Source organism: Oncorhynchus nerka, linkage group LG18, assembly GCF_034236695.1.
Source record: "Oncorhynchus nerka isolate Pitt River linkage group LG18, Oner_Uvic_2.0, whole genome shotgun sequence".
Classification (NCBI taxonomy): Eukaryota; Metazoa; Chordata; class Actinopteri; order Salmoniformes; family Salmonidae; genus Oncorhynchus; species Oncorhynchus nerka.
Window position 1 is genome coordinate 2,883,379 of NC_088413.1, and position 7,500 is coordinate 2,890,878.

Here is a 7,500-nt window from a genome sequence, read left to right on the forward strand (position 1 = left end):
GAAGATCAGGAAATAGGGGGAAGAGAAGTGATAGAGGGGGAAGAGAAGGGACTCAGAGATCAAGGAAGGAAGAAATAGGGGAAGAGAAGGGATAGAGGGGGAAGAGAGGGGATAGAGGGGGAAGAGAAGGAGAGAGGGGAAGAGAGGGAAGAGAAGGGATAGAGGGGAAGAGAAGGGATAGGGGAAGAGAAGGGATAGAGAAGGGAAGAGAGGAAATAGGGGGAAGAGAAGTGATAGATAGAGGGGAAGAGAAGGGATAGAGAAAGGAAGGAAGAAATAGGGGGAAGAGAAGGGATAGGGGGAAGAGAGGGGATAGAGAAGGGAGAGAGGGGGAAGAGAGGGGAAGAGAAGGGATAGAGGGGGAAAGAAGGGATAGAGGGGGAAGGAGGGAAAGAAGGGATAGAGGGGGAAGAGAAGAGATAGAGGGGGAAGAGAGGGGATAGAGGGGTGAAGAGAATGGATAGAGGGGAAGAGAAGGGATAGAGGGGGGAAGAGGGGGAAGAGAAGGGATAGAGAGGGGAAGAGAAGGGATAGAGGGGGAAGAGAAGGGATAGAGGGGGAAGAGAAGGGATAGAGAGGGAAGAGAAGGGGGGGAAAGAAGGGATAGAGGGGGGGTAGAGAAGGAATAGAGGGGGAAGAGAAGGGATAGAGGGGGAAGAGAAGGGATAGAGGGGGAAGAGAAGGGATAGAGAATGGAAAATAAGAAATAGGGGGGGGAGAAGGGATAGAGGGGGGGAAGAGAAGGGATAGAGAAAAGGAAGGAAGGGATAGAGGGGGAAGAGAAGAAATAGGGGGGAAGAGAAGGGATAGAGAAAGGAAGGGAAGAAATAGGGGGGGAAGAGAAGGGATAGAGGGGGGAGAGAAGGGATAGAGGGGAAGAGAAGGGATAGAGGGGGAAGAGAGGGGATAGAGAAGGGATAGAGGGGGAAGAGAAGGGATAGAGGGGGAAGAGAAGGGATAGAGGGGGAAGAGAGGGAAGAGAAGGGATAGAGGGGAAGAGAAGGGGGAAGAGAAGGGATAGAGGGGAAAGAGAAGGGATAGAGGGGGAAGAGAAGGGATAGAGGGGGATGAGAATGGATAGAGGGGGAAGAGAAGGGATAGAGGGGGAAGAGAAGGGATAGAGGGGGGAAAGAGAAGGGAAGAGAAGGGGGAAGAGAAGGGATAGAGGGGGAAGAGAAGGGATAGAGGGGGAAAGAAGGGATAGAGGGGGAAGAGAGGGATAGAGGGGGAAGAGAATGGATAGAGGGGAAGAGAAGGGATAGAGGGGAAGAGAAGGGATAGAAGAGAAGGGATAGGGGGAAAGAGAGGGGAAGAGAAGGGATAGAGGGGGAAGAGAAGGGATAGATAGAGGGGAAGAGGGATAGAGGGGGAAGAAGGGATAGAGGGGGAAGAGAAGGGATAGAGGGGAAGAGAAGGGATAGAGGGGGAAGAGAAGGGATAGAGGGGAAGAGAAGGGATAGAGGGGGAAGAGAAGGGATAGAGGGGAAGAGAAGAGGGGATAGAGGGGGAAGAGAAGGGATAGAGGGGGAAGAGAAGGGATAGAGGGGAAGAAGAAGGGATAGGGGGAAGAGAAGGGATAGAGGGGGAAGAGAAGGGAAAGAAGGGATAAGGGGGAAGAGAAGGGATAGAGGGGGAAGAGAAGGGATAGAGGGGGAAGAGAAGGGATAGAGGGGGAAGAGAAGGGATAGAGGGGGAAGAGAAGGGATAGAGGGGGAAGAGAGGGGATAGAGGGGGAAGAGAAGGGATAGAGGGGGAAGAGAAGGGATAGAGGGGGAAGAGAAGGGATAGAGAGGGGAAGAGAAGGGATAGAGGGGAAGAGAAGGGAAGAGGGGGAAGAGAAGGGATAGAGGGGGAAGAGAAGGGATAGAGGGGGAAGAGAAGGGGGGAAGAGAAGGGATAGAGGGGAAGGAGGGGAAAGAAGGGATAGAGGGGAAGAGAAGAAGGGGAGAGGGGGAAGAGAAGGGATAGAGGGGGAAAGAGAAGGGATAGAGGGGGAAGAGAAGGGATAGAGGGGGAAGAAGAGGTGGGAAGAGAAGGGATAGAGGGGGAAGAGAAGGGATAGAAAATAAGGAAGGGATAGAAGGGAAGAGAAGGGATAGAGGGGAAGAGAAGGGATAGAGGGGGAAGAGAAGGGATAGAGGGGGAAGAGAAGGGAAGAGGGGGAAGAGAATGGATAGAGGGGGAAGAGAAGGGAAGAGGGGAAGAGAAGGGAAGAGGGGGAGAGAAGGGAAGAGGGGAAGAGAAGGGATAGAGGGGGAGAAGGGGAGAAGGGATAGAGGGGAAGAGAAGGGATAGAGGGGAAGAGAGGGGATAGAGGGGAAGAGAAGGGATAGAGGGGAAGAGAAGGGATAGAGGGGGAAGAGAAGGGATAGAGGGGAAGAGAAGGGATAGAGGGATAGAGGGGAAGAGAAGGGATAGAGGGGAAGAGAAGGGATAGAGGGGGAAGAGAAGTAGAGGGGGAAGAGAAGGGATAGAGGGGGAAGAGAAGGGATAGAGAAGGGGAGGGGGAAAGAGAAGGGATAGAGGGGGAAGAGAAGGGATAGAGGGGGAAGAGAAGGGAGAAGGGGGAAGAGAAGGGATAGAGGGGGAAGAGAAGGGATAGAGGGGGAAGAGAAGGGATAGAGGGGGAAGAGAAGGGATAGAGGGGGAGAGAAGGGAAGAGGGATAGGGGGAGAGAGGGGATAGAGGGGAAGAGAGGGGATAGAGGGGGAAGAATGGAGAGGGGGAAGAGAAGGGATAGAGGGGGAAGAGAAGGGATAGAGGGGGAGGGGGAAGAAGAGGGATAGAGGGGGAAGAGAAGGGATAGAGGGGGGAAGAGAAGGGAGAGAGGGGAAGAGAAGGGATAGAGGGGGAAGAGAAGGGATAGAGAGGGGGAAGAGAAGGGAGAGAGGGGGAAGAGAAGGGATAGAGGGGGAAGAGAAGGGATAGAGGGGGAAGGGAGAGAGGGGGATAGAGGGGGAAAGAGGGAAGGGGGAAGAGAAGATAGAGGGGGAAGAGAAGGGATAGAGGGGGAAGAGAAGGGATAGAGGGGAAGAGAAGGGAGAGAGGGGAAGAGAAGGGGAAGAGAAGGGATAGAGGGGGAAGAGAAGGGATAGAGAGGGGGGAAGAGAAGGGATAGGGAAGAGGGGATAGAAAGAGAAGGGAGGGAGAGAGGGGGAAGAGAAGGGATAGAGAAGGGATAGAGAGGGGAAGAGAAGGGATAGAAGGGAAGAGGGGGAAGAAGAAGGGGAGAGAGGGGGAAGAGAAGGGATAGAGGGGGAAGAGAAGGGATAGAGGGGGAAGAGAAGGGATAGAGAGGGGAAGAGAAGGGAGAAGGGGAAGAGAAGGGAGAAGGGGGAAGAGAAGGGATAGAGGGGGGAAGAGAAGGGATAGAGGGGGAAGAGAAGGGATAGAGGGGGGAAGAGAAGAAGACAAGAGGAAAAAGACAACAGGTTCTATAGAGAAGGATTACTGCTAATATTGAAATGTTCTTGTCTAAGTCCCAAACGGTATTATATTCTCTATGCGATGCCCTACATTTGACCAGGGCTGCACACACACCTGTTGTGGTCCTTTCCACAACAGGCTAATAAAAACAGAGCAGATGTTGCCAGGGGTCGACGAGGGTTGTTGTTCTCACCAATATTGGGATGTTTCAGCAGACGGCAAATCCTGGCCTCTCTCTCAAGCTTCTGGTGGTCTGGAAACATGACAAACAGGGAGAGAGAGAGAGAGAGAGAGAGAGAGAGAGAGAGAGAGAGAGAGAGAGAGAGAGAGACAGAGAGAGACATAGCGAGACAAGAGACAGAGACAGAGAGAGAGAGACAGAGAGAGAGAGAGAGAGAGAGACAAGAGAGAAGAGACAGAGACAGACAATAGACAGAGAGAGACAGAGACAAGAAGAGACAGAGACAGAGAGACAGAGAGAGACACAGAGAGAGACACAGAGAGAGACACAGAGAGAGAGGCAGAGAGACAGAGACAGCAGAGAGACAGAGACAGAGAGAGAGACAGAGACAGAGAGACAGAGACAGAGACAGAGACAGAGAGAGAGACAGAGAGAGAGACAGAGAGAGAGACAGAGACAGAGAGAGAGAGAGAGAGACAGAGAGACAGAGACAGAGACAGAGAGAGAGACAGAGAGAGAGAGAGACAGAGAGAGACAGAGACAGAGAGAGAGACAGAGACAGAGACAGAGAGAGACAGAGAGAGAGAGAGAGAGACAGAGAGAGAAGTGAATCCCTGTATTTCATTGTTTCTGTATCTCCATAGACTACAGTGCTGTAGGTAATCCTTTACAGACTGTGATGCAAATGTCAGCCCGTAGAGGGTGTACTGTGTGTGTGTTGGAGGACAGCAGAGTTGGCAGAGGTAACTGATGAAATTACTATAAATAAAACTTCATGTCCTCTATTTCTCCTCCTCTTAACATCTATCTATCCCTCTCTCCCTTTCACCCCCCTCTCTCTTCCCCCTCTCCCCCTTTCCCCATCCCCTCTCTCTCCCTCCCCTCTTTTCTCTCCCCTCTCTCTCTCCCTCTCTCCCCCATCTCTCTCCCTCCCTTTCGCCCCTCTCCCCCTCTCTCTCCCTCCCCCTTTCTCTCCCCTCTCTCTCTCCCTCCCTTTCACCCATCTCTCTCTCCCCCTCTCCCTCCCTCCCTCCCTCTCCCTCCCCCCATCCCCATCCCCCTCTACCTCCCTCCCTCCCTTTCTCTCCCCTCTCTCCCTCCATTTCTCCCCTCTCTCTCCCTCTCTCTGCCTCTCTCTCCCTCTCTCTCCCTCCCTTTCTACCCCCTCTCCCTCCCTTTCTCCCCCCCTCCCTCCCCTTCTCCTCCCTCTCTCCCTTTTTCTATTCTACTGTATTCTATTCTACTGTATTCTATTCTACTGTATTCTATTCTACTGTTTTCTATTCTACTGTATTCTATTCTACTGTATTGTATAGTACTGTATTCTATTCTATTATACTGTATTCTATTCTACTGTATTCTATTCTACTGTATTCTAGTCTACTGTATTCTATTCTACTGTATTCTATACTACTGTATTCTATTCTATTCTACTGTATTCTATTCTACTGTATTCTATTCTACTGTATTCTATTCTACTGTATTCTAGTCTACTGTATTCTATTCTACTGTATTCTATACTACTGTATTCTATTCTACTGTATTCTATACTACTGTATTCTATTCTATTCTACTGTATTCTATTCTACTGTATTCTATTCTACTGTATTCTAGTCTACTGTATTCTATTCTACTGTATTCTATACTACTGTATTCTATTCTACTGTATTCTATACTACTGTATTCTAGTCTACTGTATTCTTTTCTACTGTATTCTATTCTACTGTATTCTATTCTACTGTATTCTATACTACTGTATTCTATTCCACTCAACTTTATTTTAGTCTATTGTACTTTATTTGTACTTTACTTCTCCACTCTATTTTATTAAACTCTACTATATTTTATTATATTCTACTTTATTCTACTCTACTTTATTCTACCCTACTATATTCAACCCTACTCTATTCTACTCTACTCTACTTTATCCTACTTTATTCTACCCTACTCTATTCTACTTTATTCTACCCTACTCTATTCTACTTTATTCTACCCTACTCTATTCTACTTTATTCCACCCTACTCTATTCTACTCTATTCTACCCTACTCTATTCTACTTTATTCTACCCTACTCTACTTTATTCTACCCTACTCTACTTTATTCTACCCTACTCTACTTTATTCTACTCTACTTTATTCTACCCTACTCTATTCTACTTTATTCTACCCTACTCTATTCTACTTTATTCTACCCTACTCTATTCTACTTTATTCTACCCTACTCTACTTTATTCTACCCTACTCTATTCTACTTTATTCTACCCTACTCTACTTTATTCTACCCTACTTTATTCCACCCTACTCTATTCTACTTTATTCTACTCTACTCTACTTTATTCTATTATATTTTGATCTACCCTATTCTACTTTAATCTACCCTACTATATTCTACCCTACTCTACTCTACTTTAATCTACCCTACTCTACTTTATTCTGTCCTACGATATTCAACTCTACTCTATTCTACTTTAATTTGCCCTACTTTTGTTTTTACCCTACTCTATTCTACCCTGCTCTATTCTACTCTATTCTACCCTACTCTATTCTACCCTACTCTATTCTACCCTACTCTATTCTACCCTACTTTATACTACCCTACTCTATTCTACACTACTCTATTCTACTTGAATCTACCCTACTCTATTCTACTTTTTTCTACCCTACTCTATTCTACTTTAATCTTCCCTACTCTATTCTACTATATTCTACCCTACTCTATTCTACTATATTCTACCCTACTCTACTTTATACTACCCTACTCTATTCTACACTACTCTATTCTACTTTAATCTACCCTACTCTATTCTACTATATTCTACCCTACTCTACTTTATACTACCCTACTCTATTCTACACTACTCTATTCTACTTTAATCTACCCTACTCTATTCTACTATATTCTACCCTACTCCATTCTACTTTATTCTTCCCTACTCTATTCTACTTTAATCTACCCTATTCTATTCTACCCTACACTATTCTACTGTATTCTACACTACATTCTACTTTATTCCACCCTACTCTATTCTACTATATTCTACCCTACTTTATTCTACCCTACTCTATTCTACTTTATTCTTCCCTACTCTATTCTACTATATTCTACCCTACTCTATTCTACTATATTCTACCCTACTCTACTTTATACTACCCTACTCTATTCTACACTACTCTATTCTACTTTAATCTACCCTACTCTAGTCTACTTTAATACACCCTACTCTATTCTACTTTATTCTACCCTACTCTATTCTACTATATTCTACCCTACTCTATTCTACCCTACTCTATTCTACTTTATTCTACCCTACTATATTCTACTTTATTCTACCCTACTCTATTCTACCATACTCTATTCTACTTTATTCTACCCTACTCTATTCTACTTTATTCTACCCTACTCTATTCTACTATATTCTACCCTACTCTATTATACTATATTCTACCATACTCTATTCTACTTTATTCTACCCTACTCCACTTTATTATTTTCTACTCTTCTTTAATCTACTTCATTCTATTCTACTCTACTTTATTATATTCTATTATATTCTACCCTACTTTAATCTACTTTATTATATTCTACTCTACTTTATTCTATTCTATTATATTCTACCCTACTTTAATCTACTTCATTCTATTCTACTCTACTTTATTCTATTATATTCTATTCTACTCTACTTTAATCTACTTTATTCTATTCTACTCTACTTTATTATATTCTACCCTACTTTAATCTACTTTATTCTATTCTATTCTACTTTAATCTACTTTATTCTATCTACTCTTTTATATTCTACTACTAAGGTTCATCATAAGGATTCTCTGCTGCTTTCTAGGAATCAGTGACTTGATACTGTATCACTTTACTGTGTGAATCGGAACAGAACGA

General features: G+C 45.1%; 1 pseudogene; it reads right to left on the reverse strand.

The window, feature by feature from the left end:
* Positions 1-7,500, reverse strand: part of LOC135561699 (calcium/calmodulin-dependent protein kinase type II delta chain-like) — a 132,915-nt pseudogene that overhangs the window by 80,407 nt on the left and 45,008 nt on the right.